Source organism: Equus przewalskii, chromosome 32 (assembly GCF_037783145.1).
Source record: "Equus przewalskii isolate Varuska chromosome 32, EquPr2, whole genome shotgun sequence".
Taxonomy (NCBI): Eukaryota; Metazoa; Chordata; class Mammalia; order Perissodactyla; family Equidae; genus Equus; species Equus przewalskii.
In genome coordinates, this window is record NC_091862.1 from 25,061,644 (window position 1) to 25,084,512 (window position 22,869).

The 22,869-nt window shown below is 36.7% G+C and overlaps 1 long non-coding RNA gene across 3 annotated transcripts in view; it reads right to left on the reverse strand.

Annotated features, from left to right (window-relative positions):
* LOC139080776 (uncharacterized) overlaps positions 1-19,540 on the reverse strand; it is a 157,461-nt gene extending 137,921 nt beyond the window's left edge. The window contains exon 1 of one of the 3 annotated variants that reach the window (XR_011535532.1): positions 19,437-19,540. This is a non-coding gene — a long non-coding RNA (uncharacterized lncRNA). The remainder of the gene's footprint in view (positions 1-19,436) is intronic. The other 2 variants (XR_011535530.1, XR_011535531.1) reach the window with 2 other exon arrangements.
* Between the last annotated feature and the right edge of the window lie 3,329 nt (positions 19,541-22,869).

Below are 22,869 nucleotides of genomic sequence, written 5' to 3' on the forward strand. Positions count from 1 at the left end.
GCGCTCTGCTTCAGCAGCCTGGGGTTTGCACATACAGATCCTGGGTGTGGAACTACACACTGCTCATCAAGCCATGCTGTGGTGCTGTCCCACATACGAAATAGAGGAAGATTTGCACAGATGTTAGCTCAGGGCCAATCTTCCTCACCAAAAAATAACAAACAAACACAAAACAAAAGATATGTTTTATAAAATTCACAGTAATGAAATTTTGAACACAGTTTTGGCATAAAATATATGTAAATAAATGTAGACATAAATGTTGTATTTTAACTACATGACATGTTTAGCTGCTTTAAGGAAAGAAGACGTAAAATAATATTGTATGTTTATCAGATAAAAATATTTTTATAAAAAAATAAAGTTATTTATTTCTGTGTATGTTACAATAACTCCAAATTATGATTTTTAATATCTACAGAAAGCATGCACACACACACAGAAATACAGTAAAAAAAAATCAGTGAATTAAGTTTAAACTATTCAAATAACTCAAAAGAAGGTAGGAAAAGAGCAACAAAGCAATGAAAACCAGTAGAGGGACAAAGAGAAAACGAATAATAAAATGATGCACATCAATCTAATCATATAAATGCTTACATTGAATGTAAATAATCTAAACACACTAATTATATGATAGATGTTTCAGATCAGGTAAAAAAGAAAACCAGATCCAATAATATACTGTCTATAAGAAACCCACTAGAAACATAATGATAAACGAAGGTTAAAAATAAGATGGAAAAAGTTATAACATGTAAACCTAATTTATTTTAAAAAGGTGAAGACCAAGCAGATTTCAGAATTTAAAAAAATCACTAGAAATAAAGAAAAATATCACATAAAGATAAAAATGTCAACTGTCAATTTTTCAAGAAGAAATTACAATCCTAAATGTGTACGAACCCAATAACAGAGCTTCTAAATACATAAAACAAAATGGAAGAGAATGAAGAACAAGACAAAGCTACAATTATACTTGGAGAATCTAGCATATCTCTCTTAGCAACTGATAAAAAGGTAGAAAGAAATCAATAAAGATATAGACTATTTGAACAATACTATATAGAACACTCTATGTAACAATAGCAGAATACAAATTATTTTTATGTGCATGTGAAACATTCACCAAGTTAGACTACATTCTAAGTCACAAAGCAAGGCTTATTAAATTTAACATTCTTGGAGTTATTCAAAGTATGCTTTTGACCATAACGGAATTAAACTAGTAATCAATGATATCAGAGTTAAACTAGAAATCAATTCCTCAAATATTTGAAAATTAAACATCATACTACTAAATAATTTATAAATAAATAAGTCTCAAGGGAAATTAGAAAATATTTTTCAATGAATAAAAATTAAAATATAATATCAAATGTTATATATATTAACAGATAAATCTTAACTAGACTTGTGATTATTTCACAATGTATACAAATATCAAATTATTATGTTGTACACCTGACACTAATATAATGTTACATGTCACATACCTCAACAAAAAGTATATATATAACATCAAAATTCTAGGGATGTAAAAATGTTTTGAGGGATGCTGCTAAAAAAGAGCTCACAAGGGAAGTATTCTTTAGCAGCATCCCTCAAAACATTTTTATAAAGAATAAACACATAGATAGATGCATTAGAATAGAGTTACCAAAAATAGAATCTCACAGAGACGCTCAATTGATTTTTGAAAAGCTACAAAGCAATTCAAATGAAAAGTCTTTCCCCAAACGGTGCTGGAATGACAGGACATCTATATGCCAAAATACCCACAACATGTGAAAAATGCATTCAAAGGAATTGGTAATAAATTGTCCTCAAATGTTTGGTAAAATTGCTGACATCATTTGAGACTAAAATTTTCCTTTTTAAAGAGTTTTCAATTATGACTTTAATCCCACACACACACAAACATTTTATGCTTTAGCTGCCTCCCTCAAATTTTGAAGAAGCAGAGTATGAGAGGCCAAGCAGGAAGCTAAGGTACAGCCAGCACAGAAATATGCCTGATGTGTTCACAGAAACACACCCAGGGAACTGGGCCTGGGTGGAGTGAGTAGCCGCTATTAAGAACCAATGGACAAAAGATCTGAACAGACATTTTTCCAAAGAAGATATAGAGATGGCTAACAGGCAAATGAAAAGATGTTCAATATCACTAATCATTTGGGAAATGCAAATCAAAACTACAATGAGCCATCACCTCATGCCCGTCAGAATGGCTATAATTAACAAGACAGGAAATAGCAAGTGTTAGAGAGGATGTGGAGAAAAGGGAACCCTCATACATAGCTGGAAGGAATGTAAACTGGTGCAGTCACTATGGAAGATTCTTCAAAAAGTTGAGTAAAACTACCATATGATCCAGCTATTCTACTTCTGGGTATTCAACCAAAGAACACAAAAGCATGAATACATAAACATTTGCATCTCTACGCTCATTGCAGCATTATTCACAATAACAAGACTTGGAAACAACCTAAGTGGCCATCAATGGATGAATGGATAAAGAATGTGGTATATAGACACAAGGGAATACTATTCAACCATAAAAAAGATGAAATCTTGCCATTTGAGACAGCATGGATGGACATTGAGGATATCATGTGAAGCAAAATAAGTCAGATGGGAAAACATCAAATACCATATGATTTCACTCATAAGTGGATAATAAAAACAACAACCAACCAACAAACAGACACAGAGAACAGATTGGTGGTTACCAGAGAGAAAGAGAGGAGAGGGGAGGCTGAAAGGAATAAAAGGACACATGTATACTGTGAGAGATGGCAATTAGTCTTTGGGTGGTGAACACGATGCAGCCTATACAGAAATAAAAATGTAACAATGTACACCTGAAATTTATATAATGTTACAAACCAATGTTACGTCATAATTTTTTTTTTTTTTTAAAGAATCAATGGGAGGGGCCAGTGTGGTGGCGCAGTGGTTAAGTGCGCACATTCAGCTTCAGCAGCCTGGGTTCGCTGGTTCGGATCCTGACTGCGGACATGCCACCACTTGGCAAGTTGTGCTGTGGTAGGCGTCCCACATAGAAACAGTAGAGGAAGATGGGCACAGCTGTTAGCTCAGGGACAGTCTTACTCAGCAAAAAGAGGAGGATTGGCAGCAGATGTTAGCTTAGGGCTAATCTTCCTCAAAAAAAAAAAAAAGAATCAATGGGAGAAAAAGATCAGATTTGAAGGATACTTAACGTAAATGGGGAATCAGTATACCATTTTGAGCAGTCAAGTGGCATGATAAAAACATTTCTGCAAAAAGAAGGGTAAATTGCTAGTGTGCAAATTGGAGTGTAAGGAGACACTGCAATTAGGAAGAGAGGCTCAGAGAGTTTGGCAGAAGCCACACAAATGATGAGGGCGTGAAGCAAGGTGGAGGGGTGGCAATCACAATGAAAGCCGGCACGCATTGCATGCCTAGCGTTGGTGGGCACACTGCTCAGGACTTCACACACACTGCCTTCTTAATCCCTCCCAAGGATCCTCTGAGGGCTCTTCGGCTCACAAAGCTGTCACATAACTTTCTTAAAGACACACATCTAGTGAGTGGCTGAGCAGAGGTTGGCAGTAAATTCTGTATACCAAGCTACTTCTCCTGGAATGATAATGTAGGAATGCAAATAAGTAGCTTGAAAACAGAAATGTCATGATTTCTGAATAACTAGATAAACTCAAAAGGATAGGAAAATAAATCAAATGACCAGATAAGATGATAAAGGAGAGGAAGAGAAATCAAAAGAATGTGAAGCTTTCAAATTAGCAGTTTGAGATTTTTCTTTAAAAACATGTGGACATTAGGAGGAGGGGTGATTACTGTTGGCAGAGTTGAAGGAAATGAGTAGTTTAATTTTGGGTATTTGAATTTGAATTAAGACATCCAGATGAAAATGTCTGATACATGGTTGCATAACGTTAGAGCTAGAATTTAGTGAAAATTGACATGATGTGGCTGGAATTGTGTGAGTGTTTCCATGGCAGAGAATGGTGTAACTCATTTTCTTATCTTTGTATCTCCAGAATCTGGCTTTGCCTCCCCTCTACCTGGCTCTTAGTAGATGCTCAGTGAATATTTGTTTAAAAAAATTACTAATTTTCCAGAAATTTTTATACAATGTTTGATGTTTATAAGTATTTAGGGATATTTGCTTTACAAATAACTATATAACCCACTGGAGACATTTAACTGAAAATACCTTACACCTTCAATGGATAAAAATAAGAGGAGTGCTTACAGATCTTTTGGAAAAAAATCTTCTCTAAATTAAAGTATACGGAAAAATTTGTAGGCAAGAGCTCCCACCTTCTTATCCCACTGTGACTGTTAAAATCTTTGAAGATGAAAGATTTTTTCTAAACAAAACATTCATTTCATAACATGATTATGCATAACACTTTTCTTAAAACCTCTAATTCTTTACACCACCTGCATTGGAAAGAAATATTAATATATAATTTTGCTTTTAACTTTCTATTGACACCACAGAATTTTTAATGCACCATATTAACACTGAAGGATTTCCTTAAATTGTACTTGAGAACAAGTAAAAATTATGTTGCACAACTTTTTCTTAGTATTCTACTTTTAAAGGTATTGCACACTATAAAAGTGCCTTATTTATTCAGCTTCCTTCACTGTGAAAGTTAATTGACTTAAGCATCATTCAAATTAGTTAGAGAAGAAATTACCTGCTCCTTCACTGGTAAATGTATTTCATAGTATCCCTTGGACTAGAAGAACCTGGATAATTCTATTAGGCATAATAAAATGTAAAGGAAAAGTTGGTAAATTCCCATCGTGCTCTATTTCTAAACAGTTTTCAAGAACACAGGCAACTGATCTTCCTTCCTCTACGTCTCTTCCCACATCCCCAAACGAGGCCTGTTAGCTAACCAGTCGCCTGGAAAGTTTCCAGCATTTCTCTAAGTCAGTCCAGCCCCGTTGTGGTTATGAGTGGTAAGGTCGTGCCAAACACAGGCCTCATGCTCTGTGAACACATGATGACACTTAAGGCATGTTTATATCCCTTTAGTTGGCCCTTTCTCCTTGTGGGAGACTGCTGTTATATTTCTGAAGACCAAATTAAGGCCCCCCATCAAAAAAACATGCTAGAGTTACCATATCCCAGAAATTGCCTACGGAAAGTAATTATTAAACATTCCTGCATCTGAATACAACTTGCAGTCTTATATTTCTTTGGAGGCTTGGTTGTGGTTTTGATCTAGGCTACAAGTTTTTCTTTCTTATTTAAATTGACCTTCTCCAGATGACAACCCATTATGATATATTACATTACACAGAAATGTTTCTACCGACCCTAACTTGATGAAAAATAAACATGTTGATTTTTTTCATCTGGTTTAAATACTATGTATCTGTCAAATAAGTTACGTTATTGGCACATCTCTCTTCTGCAAGGCATTGGGCCGCATCAAATCACATTCCCCTTTTTCATACTAGCGAACGAGAGGAATAAACCACATTTTAGATGAATCCAAGAGTAAAAACTAGCCAAGATTTTTTTGTTTGTTTTTTGTTAATGATTTTAAAACACAAAAATGGTCAGCATTTTTTGTTTATCAAATCTTTGTTCCTAGAATCATATCTGGTTTTATTTCATTTGTTTTGTTCTTTGTATATTATGAGTTAAAATCTTTGATAATATCTCAAACCATTCACGAATATAGATCTTAGTTATAAATGATTTTTGAAGAGCTAACTGGAATTAAGTTGTCCTAAAGCCTAGTTTTAGCAAGGCACAAACATTGATTATTGGCTACTGCTCAATATGATTATTTTAATAACAATTCCGTCAACAGGCATATGAGGATGCTATTGTTTATGAATGCAGAATGAGATCAAGTTCTTAGTTTCCTAGGACAATTTAACAAAGTTCCAAAATTATAAAAGAAAAAAAATGGATAATAATCGAGCATTAGAAATGTTAGAACAACACAGAGAACAACTTTAACTATAAAACACTTGAAATTCCTGTTCTGAGATCACGTGGAAAGTAAAATGCAAACAGAAAGGCTAAAAGTTATGCAAGACATAACGGTGAAAAAGAGAGGAGGGAAGGAAGAAAAGACAGGAAAAGGGATGAAGGGGGAAAATCAGTAATTTTCCATCTTAATATTTATCTGTATTCATGTCCAATGTATGCACCTATAAAAGATTTCTCACCATCGATCCATTCCAAAGTAGAAACCTCATTATCATCTTCAGTACACCTCCTTCCACACAATCTAGTCCTGTCTTCAAGTCCTAACACTTCTTCACTGAAAATCTTGTATAACCGCCCATCCTCCACCTTTTTCAACTGATCTCAATTTAAGTTCTCATAATCTATCACTGCATCCTAAATGATCTCCCTGTTCTAGTCTCTTCCCATCAAAGGCAAACTCCATTCCATCACCACAGCTACCTCTCAAAAATACGCACTTGATCATGCTGTTTCCAAGAGAATTTGAGAACTCACCATCACCCTGCTCACCCTTTCCATCTTGTTTCCTTTGTCTCATGTGTTTTAGCCAAACCACAAAATATCAGCTTTAATGCATCTGGCGTGCCATCTGACTGGCATGCTTGTCTGTATTCTTATTCACTGGAATTTCCTCATCATCCTTCAAGACTTAATTCTGGTATCAACCCTTTGCTAAAAACTTCCTTAGACCCAACGAGCAAAATCAAACTTTTCTTATTCTGTACCTCAAATCATTTTGATTATTCCACTAATACTTTTGTTTCACCATTTGGTCAATGTCACTGGATCATCAAATGGTGTGAACTTGGAGGGGTATTAACATTAAAACAGTTTTTCTTTAATTATTGACTTCCAATTACACTATGTCACATCTTCTTTTCATGCCTCTTAACAACATCACAGACATATTCCATATTTTCCTGGTCACTTTTGGTTATTAAGAAAATCTATCTTGTCCAGTCTAGTTCTTCAAACTCATCTGGATTTAAAAGGCATCTGCACCCGTGTATTCAGTGACAACCAGATATTTGTCCAAGGGAACTCAGGTGGGTTACGGAGCATTTGCTTTCAGGCAGCATCACTTGCTAACTAAGACAAGACGTGTGCCTGTTGGTCTAACCATCTAATGGTGTGAAAGCCAAAAATGGCTGGTTGATTTTTTTCAACCACCTGCTCAATGGCAACAATGCATCCATTGTTGGAAGTATTGATCCCTTGTCTTCTAAGACTTCTAAATCAGCACTCAATAAAGCCACAGGAATAAGAAGCAAAAATTTGAGGAGTAGGTCATTTTAGTGCTATCACGAAATACTACTCTCTCTTTCACCCCTTGGTTTCCAGACCCATGTATTCTGCTTATATTGCTGGTAGAAGCAAGTAAGGAAAAATCAATATCCAGAATAAGAGTTAATTCCAATGAGGAAAAATCATTGTCCTTTCAAAATGAAAGGGTCCAACATAACTGATCTTCTCCCAAGTTCTTGGTTGGTCCCTCCAAATTGTCATGCTATATCAGGAGTTCTGTGTATGTCCCTGTTCTGACATAGTAATATCAAGGACAGTCTTGTGGAGAGAAGTTCCACGTTCCTAAGCACATCTGTATACTTTGTCCTGGCCATAATGGCAATCTGTTCATGATCACCTAGACTAAGAACTGGAGTGAGTGCAGAAAGAGACTGCCTGACCAAAAAGTGAATCTATCAGCTGATTACTGAGAGATTCCTCTGCAGACAGGGTCATCTGCTGATCATTCACATGGGGGCCAAATATTTCAAATTTGAGACCTATTTACACAATTTTCCCTGAAACATTGTCATTAATCTTCCAAATATATCCTCCCAAATCCCTGATCATCTCCCCAAAACCTAGCTGAATTTAAATAGAATCACACCCTGCTCATCAGTCCTTCCAATCAACGTGGAAAAATCATCTGTGCTTCTCCAAGGTTTGCCTACTGGGAGGATTTCTCTACTGCACTGTCTAGGGCCAATAGCGAATTGTATTTCTAGACCATTCCACTCATACTCGGTGTTAGAATATCCTACAGAGCTATCTACAACTAGGTTTCAAGTGTATCATCCTCAGTTAGTAGACAGAGGGAATGAACTCCCTGAAGCTGTAAGTATAGGTTGGGGAAGAGATGGCAATGCAGCAGGAGTTGGCACATTGAAAAAGTGACCACCTGTTCATTAGCCTTTCTAATATCTTCAATATCTTCTTGAGTTCATCCTCATCTATAGCAGTTCCAAGTTTGCCCAAAATTATGGTTTTGTGGATTAAATAACAGACTATAACGGGAAGCTCAGGTCACACGATTTCTCAGTGTTTTATGACTGGCCTTAGTGTATCTAACAGAGGCAAGAGCTATTTCTCAAAACAGTGTAGTACTTACCATAGTTTTGCTCCACAACCTAGGGGCTAGCACTAAGATTCTCTTATTGGGGCTCATCACTGCTTCCTTTCAGTGTCCCACTCAGTAACAGGCCTGTCAAACATCACTAAATCTGTTGGGTCATAAGGGCTAAGTGGCAAAACTGCTTATACTGCAGCCTGAATAAGCTAGAAAGTCTTCGTTTGTGTTTAGGCCCAATTAAAAGCTGATAGCCTAATTATCCAGTAAATAGGTTGAGATTTCACTTATGCCAAATATCGTATATCTTGACTCCAAAATTCAAATTAACTTTCTTTTCTAAGATTACACAGAGAAAAATGCAGTGGTTTTACTTTGAAAACAAAATTCCATGTGCTCCAGACCATTTTATTCTTGGAAAATTTGCTGTGCTTTTGATACTCTGAATTTCCTTAGAGTTTATCCCCCACTCTCCAGCAGTATGTGCCTATGAAAGCATCTAGATGCCTGCTGTTTCCTGCTCCCCAGATTCTACTCACGTGTGTCATCAATGGAAAGGACTGGTTTGACATTCTGGGGGACGCTGAAATGATGAAGTTGTCTGCAGATGAAATTATGGCCCAGCAGTAGAGAAATGACATATATCTAAAGTTAGATACTGAAGGCTTAGTATTTGCCCAGCCAAGTGAAATAAATTCTCTCTAGAGTTCTTGACTTATTGGATATAAAATTGGCCAAATCAGTAACTGTATATCAAGTGCCAAAATGCCATGGTGATGCTTATTTGTCTCATTAACAAGTCATACAGCACATAAGATGTTAAATGCATCATTTTATAGTAATCTACTATCATTCTTTAAGACCAATCTGTCTCCCATATAGGAAAGCAGGTGACTAGAATTAGGAAAGATAGATCAAAATTCCTGCATCTTTTAAGTAGGACTGAACTTCATTTGTTACCTTACTCACATTAGCTCTCCCTGAGCAAGGGAAAAATGACTCTTCTGAAATTAGCAATAACTCAGTGTCCATTGTCCAATAATCAAAAAAATTCTAGTTATATCTCTTTTCCACTACACAATTACTTTGGTGAGTGGTCATAGGTTCTTTTAAGGAAGTCTAGGAAGAAATCTTATTTTAAAGACTTGTGATGCTTCAAACATCTTCCTCAAACAGAAGTGGCTTTGCGTTCTGTCAAGCAGTGCTGTACCACTAAACTTACTCAAGTCTGGCAATTGAGTAGGTGGTAAAATTGACTATTTTGCAGCTCAATTCAGGCCTATATTTTTGCTAGACCTAAAGTAGTTTATCTTTCTTTTCTTTTCTTTCTTTCTTTCTTTTTTGTTTTTTACTTGAAGGAGGTACTTACAGAAATCAAGCAGGAGTTTAGGGACGTGCCCATTTATTTTTGCACCAAAACTCCATGATAAATTGGAGGTCAACAAAGACCTAGGTGCACCAAAATATTTTGATTATCGTTCTTTCTCTGCTGCTCATCATTACAACCATGCCATCTTGCCTGGCAGCGGAATACTGTTATTTAGGCTCTTCCACTGTGAAATTAGAAAATCCACTTCAATAGCTTCATCCCAGCCTACAAAGGATAACTGCCACAGCACTTCTCAAAGATGCTGGTGCTCTCCCAAGTGCCTTGGAGAATAGTACCCTTGGGAGGTCCTGAGGATTGTATCTGAGGGTAGATGCGTGGGATGCACATAATAAATTCCTATCTCTTGAAGCTATTGTATTCCTTCCTCTGCATTCTTCTACAAAGAGATTTTGTTATTTACATTTCATTCAGTATAAGCTTCTTTTCAGGCCTAATATAGGCCAACTAATTAAGCAAACAGAACCTGTCCTAGCTACTCTTTCTAGCACACAGAGTACAGAATCTTTGGCAAGTACCCTATATAAATAAATTCATCAATAGTTATACATCTTTCTCTTTTGCCTCAGAATCCATTCAAGCTTATATTGAACAGACTTTTTGCAAAATCTTTCCCAACTGATGTTCTAACTTTTATAAGGGTGAATTGAACCAACCAACCATTATAAATTAGCAATTTCAAAATTAAATTCTGTATCTTAATTTTGGTGATATCAGTGTTGTAATTTTGGAAAATAAGAGATTTCCTTCTCTTCCTTCTTTCCTTTTGTTACTTTTTTTTTTGTTCAATCATGAGGAATTATCTGAAATTCTTTTTTTCCATAAGATACCTATTGCACTTAGAAACAGCTCACCTCACAATATTTGTTTTCTTCCTGCCTTTGAAAATGATCTGTCGCAGTAGCCATTTCAGTCTGCTAAAGACTTGGCTTTATGGAGAAATTCATTCACAATGGTGAGTGAGGCGTATAATTTAAGTGAGTGTGTGGCCTTGCCCATCATGGACCACCAGTATCTCATCCTCTAAGGTTAACTGGATCCTTACTGTTTCAGACTCAATCCAGGTCAGAAAACCAATTCTAGGTTCTGTATCTTTTAGGTCATGGCACTTGAAAGCACTTTTTTTGGTTGGGGTTCTTAGTTGCAGACAGTAGTATGCACTCGACTTTGTTTAAAATAGCTACAGGTTATTAAGAAGTTAAAAAATGTCTTAGAAGCCCAGAAAAGTCAACTTGGCTTTTGTACGACCAGAAACCCCCTACTAGTCCTGTGACACATTGTTCAGCATCTATATCACTAAGCTTGGACAGTAGAAATGCTAACAAAGCCACCCAAAATCTGGTCTTCTCAGGCATGTTCATTTATGTGGCAACTTGGCTAGGCTAAGATGCATGGTTGTTTGATCAAACACTAGACTGGATGTTGCTTTGAAGGTATTTTTTAGATGTGATTAATCTTTACCATCAGTCGACTTTGAGTAAAGCTGATCATCCTCCATAATGTGGATGAGCCTCATCCAATCGGTTGAAGGCATTAAGAGCAAACACAGGTTTCCTGAAGAATGAATTCTGTCTTAAGGACTGCAGTATAGACGTTCTGCTTGTTTCCAGCCTGATGACCTGCTCTGCAGATTTTGGACTCAATACTGCAACATCAACTCTTACATGATTTCCAGCCTGCTGACTTGCCCTATGGATTTCAAACTTGCCAGCCCCACCCTTGTGTGAGCCAATTTTGTATATACATATGAATGAGTTTTGTTATTGGTTCTGTTTCTCTGGAGAACCCTGAGTAATAAACTAGGTGTAGCTGCCATCTCACACTGCTCACCTCTGGCTTCTAATTCTCTTATGGGTTTTTCTGCAGAAAAGATGCTAGATTACATGCAGAAACCTAGCTGCAAAGCAATACTGAAAATGCACCTATTAGCTTTCTATCCTTCAGAGAAGAGAAAAGCATGTAGAAGCAGATTGGAACGGTATTTAGTGAGTCAATATACAGAATCTGCCACATGGCTAGATGATTATTTATTTATATATTTATTACCATATTACCTGTCCCTGGTAATCGGTTAGCCTTGAGTCAATAGTTATAACCTCATACCATCCATCAAATCTGGCCATATATTTTGTAACAGACAAATAAATGATAAAATATGTTAGCCTCTGATTTATCATTTATGAAAGACTAATTAATTTTTGTTTGCTTGCTTGATGATATTAAATATATCTCTCAGGAAAAGAAAATGTATAACAGAATTTAGAATCTCTATTTTGAGGAGCCCGAGGTGATAAGGATGAACAATTTAATCCAAGTCGTTTAACAATTTAACTTAAGGAAGTAACAGAGCCTGGCCTAGAGTGCAGGTTCTGTGAGTTCTTGATCAGTGCGCCTTCCTCTCTACCATGCACAAATAAACAGTCAATCCACAAGGAGGTATTCACCCAACTCCAGCCCCACTTGCCCATGTGTAAATAAACCAAGACAGCGGGAAGAAATGTGGAGCTGAGGCAGGGGCCGTGGCAAATAGACAAAAGCTCTCTGGCCAAACCTCAAACATCAGGGTTTTAAATAGGGATGAAACCCAGAGAGCATATTCTTTTCCTTGAATGTTTAATTTGTTATCCTTTTGTATGTAGAAATTAGAAAACATTCCAGAAATCTAACAGCAGTCTGTGCTCTTTCACTGAATTCAAATAGTCCACTTTTATTGAACATTTTACTAAGCTTAGATAAATCAGAGAGATTATCCAAAAGCATTCAGCTCATTGTAAAAAACACCAGAGAGACCTTTAAAAGGATTGTAAAGACTCTCAATCAAACTAGTTCTCACAGAAAACGTCTGAAAGGACCAAGGACTCAGTGAAGAAGCTGGAAGCAGGATCCATTTCCACAGCCCCTGTTTAAGTTCAGGGCTTGGCTCCCTGCATGTAGAATTCTTTAAACAGCATTCCAAGTGGTCTCTCTTCTCCAGTGTTTCTCCTCTAATTCTACCTGAAAAACACTGTTTCCATGTTCGTCTTGAAGAAATTATCATGCTATTCTAACTTTTAAACCAAGTGATGCAGGACTAAAAGCTAAAAAATCTTGCCCTGAGCTCCTGTCCTGTCACCTAAAATCTGGTCTTGGGCAAGATATATTTTTCTGAGTCTATATCTTTCTGGTCTCATCAATAAAACTATGTAATAATCCTCACCTAATACATGGTTCTTATGACGATCAAATGAAATGATTAGTTTGAAAAAATCCTGAGCAATTTTAACTATTACGAAACAGAAAACAGTAAAATATTTTGAGGTTATCAGCCCAACAATCTAAGCTCCAAAGTCAACAGACAAGCTATAAAATTTTAATTGTGATCATACTTATATGCTTTTTTTTGTTTTTGAGGAAGATTAGCATTGAGCTAACATCAGCCACCAATCCTCCTCTTTTTGCTGAGGAAGACTGGCCTTGAGATAAAATCTGTTTCTGTTTTCCTCTATTTTATGTGTGGGATGCCTGCCACAACATGGCTTGATAAGTGGTGCTAGATCTGCGCCCAGGATCCAAACTGGCGAACCCTGGACCACCAAGGCAGGGCATGAACTTAACTGCTGCCCCACCGGGCTGGCCCCCTTATATTCTGATATTTTTCTTTTGCCAATGAACAATCTGTGAAAATAAAATTAAATCTGTCCCTTTTAAGTAAAACCTAATCTATTAGTTCAAGGTGAAATTCCTCAAATTGTTTGTCCATTACATTCGCCACACTTTACAAGTCTTATTTTTAGACACTTCAGCTATTATTTTAGTGTTTTTGTTTTTCTTACTTTTTTATTCTCCTCCAAAATACACGCATGCACACATACACACACACTTAATACACCCACCATTTTAATCATAGAACCTTTTAGTGAACACATAGTGATATATTCAAATGATTTGAAGGACAATGGTAAGAATGTGTTTTCAAATGTCACTTTTAAAAGAGGGCTTGTTGACTGTTACATCACATAACAATATTTAAATAGTCTCAAGTATTTCAAAGAGTGAAAACGATTGCAATATCTTAGAATTCTACAAGTCAAAGTAGTATTCTTCAATAAAATAAAAATTGTTTTAGTGCCATGTTATCAGTAGCTTTCTTCTTCTTCTTCTCTTTTTACTCTTCCCTTAAGAGCTCAAGCCACACTGACAAATCCTACAATTAGGAATACATCTTTAAACTCACATTTTAAGTGGCTAGCTCTTATTATGTGAATCAAGGGCCCAATATATTTACTTATTCTCCACCCGACCCCCATACAGGATAAACCCAAGTTAATGAGAATAGAAGCTCAGATCAGCATCCCTAGAGTCTTACATCAAACTGATTTAGAATAACAGCTCAAGTTGCTGACCAAAACAAGAGGTCTGCTGCGATAGCATGCCTTTACTTTTATATTATGCTGTTGTTTCCAACCTTCTGTCCCTTTTCTCAAATAAGACAAAAATATATTTATTAGATTTATTGATGTAGCTGTATAGAGCTCGAATACATTGTTCATGGCTGAATAGTGCTTCTTTGCATGAATATACCACAATCTTTTTGACCTTTATGAATTTGCTGCCATGAATATTTTTGTACGAGTCTCCCAGTGCAAACGTCCAAAAGATTCTGAAGGGTAAATATCTAGGTATAGAATTGCTGGGTCCTAACTATGTGCATGTTAGTTTTACTGGAGACTGACAACTGTGTAAATCTTGCCTTTGTATCACACCCTTAAAACTGTATATTCACCTCAGCTCAAGTTAAATGGGACATGGCAGAACCCCTTGGGGTTGAAGAAGATCTTGGCCCCCAACTTTGCCTGGTTTGTTTCACTTGGGCCTGTTGATTTCCTTACATTTTGGCCTTACACGGATTTTTTCAAAACGATGTTTATCTGTCCAGTATGTTACATGCTTCATTTGGAGAGTTTGGGTTTTCTTTGCTTATTTGTTTGTTTAATTTAGCTTATCTGACCCAATATGCTGACAATAGGAATTTAGTTCTATTCTACTCATGTTCTCTTGATTTAACTTTATCTTGCATTGTTATTTTCCCTTCTGAATTGTCTTGCCTTCTTTTGTACTTAGTTTTATGATTAAAAAAAAAAATCACTCCCTTTCTCTAAGATTCCATCTCTAATTCTCACTTCGTTTTTGTGAGCTCAAGTAGCTTACATTGCTCTTTAATATGTATTATGTTAATTGTCAATTTGCTTTAACTCTTTCTTCATAACAAGGAACAACTATTATAGATTATGTACCAATAATCAGTAGTGGAACAACTATTTTAGATTAGGTACCAATAATCAGTAGTGGAACAACTATTATAGATTAGGTACCAATAATCAGTAGTGGAACAACTATTATAGATTAGGTACCAATAATCAGTGGTGGCAGAAGAATAGCCATTAAAAACAACACCGAATGTATGAGTCAGAGTCCAAACAGGAGATAGAAACCACATAATAATTTGAACAGGGGAAGTTTAATAGAAAGAATCACTAACTATAACAGCACGCTGCAGTAATGAGGATTGGCTATTAGGGATTACAGATAACTCCAGAGAATAAGAGAACAGCAGAGAGAAGGGTCAGCCACTACTCCTATAGCTATGATATTGTGCCTGAAAAAAGGCCCCACAGCCACAATGGAGCTCCACAACTGGCTGGAGAGGGCACGACTGTGGGCCCTGAATGGCAGAGAAGTTGCTGCCATGCTCCCTGGGGGACTTGTCGGAAATCTGCCGTCAGCAGTCGAAAAACCTGTTCTTGGGGAAATGACTTGCTGGAGGCATTTACAAAACCAACCAAAGAAGCTGCAGGGGGAACCTGTTTGCCACTGGGTACTGCTACTTTTTCCGAACAACTGGGAACTGAATTTTCCCAACACCTAGCTCAGTTTGCAAGATGACCCTGAGCTCAAGAACACGATGTATCGAGACTATAACCTTGTGGAACCTGAGCACACGACCACGTTAAGCTGGACCCAAACTCCTCACCCATAGAAACTGAGACAATAAACGTATGTTATGTTAACATACATATTAAATACATACATAATATGTAACAAATGTATGTACATGAAGCTGCTGTTTGTGGTAATTTATTATGCAGCAAGAATTATTCTGCAGAAGCAGTATATTGACATTCTACAATATTATTCCTGGGGCCTCAGCCAATCTTGAATGTAGCTAGTGGATAAAAATCCAGGTTTTGGCAAAGCAAAGGGATGCTAGTAGAGTGAAAAACTGAAGATATGAAGGCATCAAAAAGCCAGTTTTCCCCACAAGACATTTACTGAATTATGAATGTGAGCAAGGCAGGTGTCTCAGAGCCTTAACCACAGCCTCTGCAATACTGAGCTTAAGTGACGCAGTCTTTGCTCCTCATGAGCAAAATAATCACTGAGGAGAAGCCTGGTAATCATAATATGCTGCAAACTGAAGGTCCAGGAGGGCTACACCCTGGAAACTGGGACAGAGAGATCTAGATTAACTATTACCAAAATAGCAACCCAGCCGTAACGCCACTTAATCCCCTATTAGGGTGAGGTGGCCAGGCCCCTCCTCTGTCTGCTTGGAAAATGAAAGGGTGAAGCTCCCTATTGTGATGTAACATCACATGAAGCCTCCACATATGCAACGTATGGAACTCAACTTTTCAAATGGAATTTTGAAAATTCTTGTCAAAGAAAATAGATAATCATAAAAAAGTAAACCATGTCTACAGATAATCTGGATCTAGTAGACAGGAATATAACTAGGATGAATTTGTTCAAGAAAATATAAGAAAAAAATGAATAAAACAGAGTAAAATATTGAGAATTTCAAAAGAAAATTGGAACCTATACAGTATAATAAAATAGAAATTATAGAAATGAAAATACAATATGTGTAATTTTAAAATGAGTAGATTATTTTAATAGAAAAATAGATATAAGAAAAAAGAGAGTTAGAGAACTGGGAGACAGATAAAAAGAAAATATTCAAACTGACACAAACATAGAAAAGAAGTATAAAAAACCAGAGGAATATGAAAAGAGCTAACTTCCTTGTAATTGGGGTTTTAAGAGGTGAGATAAAGAATTGAGCAGAAGAAATATTCGAAGAGATAATTAGTTTAAAAAATACTAACAAAGGCTGTTAGATCACGGGACCAAGAATCTCTGCCTACACCAAGTAAGATGCAAAATAATCAAATCAAGTCACAGAATACACTCAGGCACATCCTGGTCAAAATGCTGAAAACCGAAGAAAAAGAGAACATTTAAAAGTAACCAAAGGAAAAGTAGACTTAACCTTCAAAAGGATAACAACCTGACTGAGAGCTGACACCTATGAAAATGCAGAAGCCAGAGGACAATATAGAGCATGTTTAAGTGCTGGACACAAAGAAATGTTGTCTCAGAATCCTATACATTACAACTATTTCCCTGAAATATGGAGACAAATTAAAGATATTTTCAAATAAACTAAAACTGAGAGAAGTTGTTACCAGCAGATCTGTATTTGAAAAATAGGAATAGGAATGATTTAGTCAGAAAGAAAATGATGCTAGAGGAAAAGACATAAAGGTAAGAAGAAATGAATAAAAAGAGTATAAAATAGAAATTAAGATTGTATAAAAATAAGTATGTTCTATGCATTTTTAAATGTATGTATAACTAATATTCATTAAAAAAATACTACAAAAGAGGGTATGAGGATAAATGGAGTTGGTAAAACTGACTGTTTATATTCGATTAGAAGTCGTCAAGCATGTATGTCGTAATATCTAGAGTAAAAATAGTTACTGTAAAATAGTTCAGTAAACTGAAAGAATAGTAAAGGATTTTATACCAACAACTTGATAGAGAAAAAGTTAAATAATAATAATAAATATTTGGTTAATACAAAAGAAAGCAACAAAGAAAAGAAAAAGTAATATCAAACCCCTAGTTAAAATGGGAAACGAATAACAAGATTTTAGACACAAATCCAACTGTATCAGTACATTAAATATAAATGATCTAAATATCCAAAGAGGACCTATATTAAGAATGTATAAAGTACTACCACAAATCAATAAAGATGAGCCAGACTACCCAATAGACAATTACACGAAACACTTGAATGTGAAATTCACAAAAGAGGTAATCCAAGTGACTATAAACATTAGAAAAACCACTCAACATCATTAGCCATCTGAGAAATGTGAAAAAAAGTGTAAAAATTAGACAATGCAATACCACTAGAAACACACACGAATGGCTGAAATATGAAGTACTGCCAATTCCAAGGACTGGTGAGAAGGTGAAACAGAAAGTTGAAGCATCCACCCGTTTTTACAACCTCTCTGAACACCTGTTTGACAGTATTTACTAACGTTAAGTAGATGAATACCCTTTGACGTAGCAGCTCTGCACCAGGTAAACGACAACCAGAAATCATTGCTTGGTTCTCCAAAGGACATGCACCCAGTGCTGACGTAAGTAGGACACTCTGTGCTATACGACTTGTGTTAAGTTTACTTAAGTATGTCATTGGAAGAGGTCTGGAAAGATAGTCATCGAAATCTTAAAGTGGTTCTTACTCTGTCAACATTTGTGATTTTAATGTATTCATTATAGTTTTTTATGCTATTAACTATATATTAGCAATGTATACTTTTTATAACTTGGAAAATAACGTTTGCTATCTGTCTGCCTTGTAGACCAGGTCTTCCTTTTCCAACAGCTACGTTACTGGCCCGGCTCCATAGAATCATTATCTAAGCCCCTTCTCCCTCTTTAATGACTCACATTTACATTTCTAGAAATGCATTTCTTTTTCTCAAGGAATCAAATCAGATTAAATAAAACTGATTGGCACCTAACCAACCATATTATATTTCCATTTTAAAGATGCAAAATATCTGAAATGTAGAATATTTTCATTAGAGCTGAGTTAGTGACAGAATTTAGTCAAAAGCTTTGCATGCATTTCTCTTTCTTAGTATAAACATAAGTGCTGCAAACATAGGATAAAAATGGTTCTTTTATAAATGGGAATGAGCTAAAGTAGAGCAAACCTGTGGTTGAAACCTTACGAGTATTCCAAACCGAAGTAGAATTTCCTCTCTATAATCCCTTACTGATAGGTTTATATATAAGTTTATTAGGTTTATCAATCTTCTTTAACACACTTACATGCTATAAAACATCTGGTAAGGAAAAACAGAACACAGTATTTGGCTTAATGCGAGTGTATTCAGGATATATATTTCTTATTATATTAGTAACAGGCACAATTCTACAATACAATAAGTAAAAATGTTTCCTCTTAAAAGCAAAGTATTCCCTTCTTGGAAATAAATTACTCTGGCTAGGGCCATCATGGGGCTCCTGAGACTAGGTAATTCACTTCAAATGAATGAACCCTCAACTAAAGAGAAAGTGCTTCTACTGGCAAATTTTAAACTGCCACTTAACTTTCTGCCTCAGTTTCCTTATTGAAAAGACGAGGCGTTACATATTCCTTCTTTTAAAAGTATGGGAAATGCAAGTATATGAATTGCTAGGTTATGCATATATTGAAACAGATTTAAATATCTTTAAATGGCAAATCCCATACAAATGCTGAATAGTGAATGCTTCAGAGCTAAATTTCTCCCTCATTTGTTTTCATTCAATCTACCTTCTCGGCAATGTCTGAGCCATACCTCGGCACTATATCCACAGCTCCCAGTGGTGAACGATGTTAGACGTTAGACGTTAGACGTTAGACATTAGATGAGCGTCTCTTGAATGGAACACTATGTATTCTAGGGTTGTTGGGGTTCTTTCCCTCCTATAAAGGACTATAACCACTGTGGCCGTTGGGTTAGAATGAGCAATTAATGTCTTTTTCAATTGTGTGGCACTTATAAAACTAAATATTTTATATTCATCTGGATGCCTTGTTTACTCACTTTTGTGTGAGCTATTTTGAACCGGAGCTTTGACGTTTAGTTGTTTTTCCAACTCTTTACTAGAAAGATTTGTGATGCACACCTCCCACACAGTCCTTAAAAATATACACTTTATTGACCTATTATTGGATGTTTTGTGATTCCTTAGACACCATTTCATATAATTTTGTTTTGAATTCTGGCCTGAGTTGAGGCACCTTTGAAAGTGAAGCTCTGCTTACTGAATTGTATGCATAGTGCAGGCTGGAGTAAATGAGCGCCACCTCAGCCCTGCCCCGCCACTCGCTTCTAACCTCATCTCCCCTTCTCTGGGCTTCCCTTTGAAACGTGTACACTCAGGCCAGATCGTATTTGGGTATTTGGAGGTTAATGATGCGTTCTGTTTCCTTTCTCACTTGGCATGACTTGTTGCATCTAAAAAGGTTATCTTTCCTCCCTGAGCCTGTTCTTCCCTGTTTTGTAAATAAAACATAACCCCTCAGCAGGATTTGGAGATTTTCTAAGGACTGTTACTGATCTAGACAATGAATATATCACCTCAGTAGGAAAGGATCTTCGTAAGTCTTTCCCCAATACTTCCCTCTCTCTCTCTTCCCTGTCTTCCTTTCTCCTGTATTGCATAATAAGAAATACAGCTGTGCACTGATGGATCTTCCCATGCAGAAGAAGGGAGGAAGAATCCACCTGCTACCCAGTGCTAAACATGTCTCATTTAATCCAAAGGCTGAGGCTGATAGTGAGACACTCAATAAGGTGTGGCATGTGGACCAAGAGCCTGTGAGCAAGACGAAACTGAGTTGAATCTCAGCTCCGCTGCTTATTAACTATATGACCTCAGACAAATTTATGTAAAATCTACGAGTCTCAGTTTTCTTATCAATAAAATGGAGATGACAAACTGGGCCTTGAATAATTGTTTTTCTCTGATGTTTCTTCTACACAACTGTAAGGTCACCCTTGCCTGGCAATAGTTGATGTGCCCTATAGCATCCATGTGTCCTTCTGGCCCCTTTCTGGGCAGGACGCCAACCATCTGGCGTTGTAACTGTTTTTCTCAGAGAACATCACATTCTGAGGGAACACAGAGCACTTCCACAGGAGCTACTAGTCCTTGAAATGCTGGCATGCAAGGACAGTCCCTCTTGGCAAGCACAAAACCTTGTTCCAATGCATATATAAGCAACCCGCTCCCTGGTCACCAGAGCAGGTGCACAACTCCATCCAGCCGGCCACACTGGACATTGCATAAGACCCAGTAAACCCTTATGTCTCCTACGCCATTTCTGGGTCTTTTCTTCAATCTCTTCTCAACCTACCCCTCACTGCTCGCACAGCTGGGGTGCAGCCAGACAGCAACTTTGCAACACTGATGTTCCTCGGGCAAACTCCCTTATCTTTCTATTGTATGTTCCAATCTGCTGAAGGGTCTTATCCACCCAGATGGTTTAAACTCCATCTTTCAGCCAGTAATTTCAAAATGTATACCTACAGCCCAGACCTCTCCTCTGGACTCTGTATATAGATTCTAATCAGCCTGCTTCACATCTCCTGAAATTCTTTTATTTTTTTTAAAGATTGGCACCTGAGCTAACATCTGTTGCCAATCTTCTTTTTTGTTTCTTCTCCTTCTTCTCCCTGAAGCCCCCCAGTGCACAGTTGCATATGCTAATATGAGAGCCTCTGGCTGTGCTATGTGGGACGCCACCTCAGCATGGCCTGATGAGCGGTGCCATGTCCACACCCAGGATCCAAACCAGCAAAACCTCGGGATGAGGAGGTTAACCACTCGGCCACGGGGCCAGCCCCCACATCTCCTGAAATTCTTAGTTGTACTTCAAGTTTATAATTCTAAAATCAAAGAACCGATCTCCCTCCTGACCCAAAACTGATTCTCTTCCAGTATTTTTTGCCTCAGTGAAGAGGAAATCTGTCCAATTAGTTAATTCAAAACATTGCAGTTTTCCTTAACATCTCTTTCTTTTAAATGTCTCTCAAAATCTGTCCAGTTGTGTCTGGCTGTATTCTCACAAATTGAATCCAATAACCATCACTCTGTGCTTCCCTAAGGAGACAAGATAGACATTTAACTGCGTTTTCCACATGGTTGACTACTCTATCCAATAGACAGATGATCTTTCAAATTGTAAATCTGACAATATTACATTCTATCTTAAAATCCAGTTATAGTGCAGTTAGTGTGTATTGAGCGCTAACTACATTCTAGGCCTTGCCCTAAGTATTGTACGTATATCACCTCATTTTAAAACTGAGATGGGTATCATTATTATACTCATTTTACAGCTGAGAAGACTGGAACACAAAGGCTAAGAAATTTGCTCATGGACACACAGATGCTGAGGGAGAGAGGCAGGCCACCTAATTCCAGAATTCACATTCCTGACAGGACGCTACACTGCTTCCCGGTAGCTCCTGTTCATTTTCAAAAGAGGCCGAAATTTTAAGAACATCTATACAGCTGGAATGTTCTTATTACACCTCACCTGGTGGTGTGTGTGAGCTGACTTGTAGCGCATTGCAAGAATCTATTGTTAAATTGTCAGGAATATTGCAAGCTCATTGTTAAACACAGCCATTATGAAAAATTAAAGTTTATAAACTTAGAATGAATAAATTTTATTCAAAACAAAGATAATAACTACTCAAAACTCATCACTTCCTAATTATTTTATGCTCTTGAGGTTGTTTACATCTTCTGTATCAGTATGGTGGAAATACAATATATGGGGAACTCCTGCACACACCTCCCTGATCTTGTGCTCAGAAATGTCGTGCAAGTCATAAAATTGCTCCTGATTGGAGTGTTAACTGAATAAAAATCATCAAATGCCATAATTCAGGGCTTGACTTGTTATTTTTGCACTCTAGACTTAAGAAAATATGGCGAAAAATGCTAATAATAATTACTCAAAACTACTCATCACTTTAATAAAGTTTAATAAATTTTAAAGTGTTGGGTGACTATTGACATTATATTGTGGCTAGCAAAACAAATTTGAGACAATATACTTTCCATATTTGAAAACTATTATCCAATTCAGTAAAGAAGTCTCTCACACGTTAAGTGAATGAGTGAAGTGGTGGCGTGCTTGCTGTTTCACTTTCACCTTACTCTCTCACGTAAATTAAAGTATCAACTAACATTCATGTTGGGATTATACTCTTT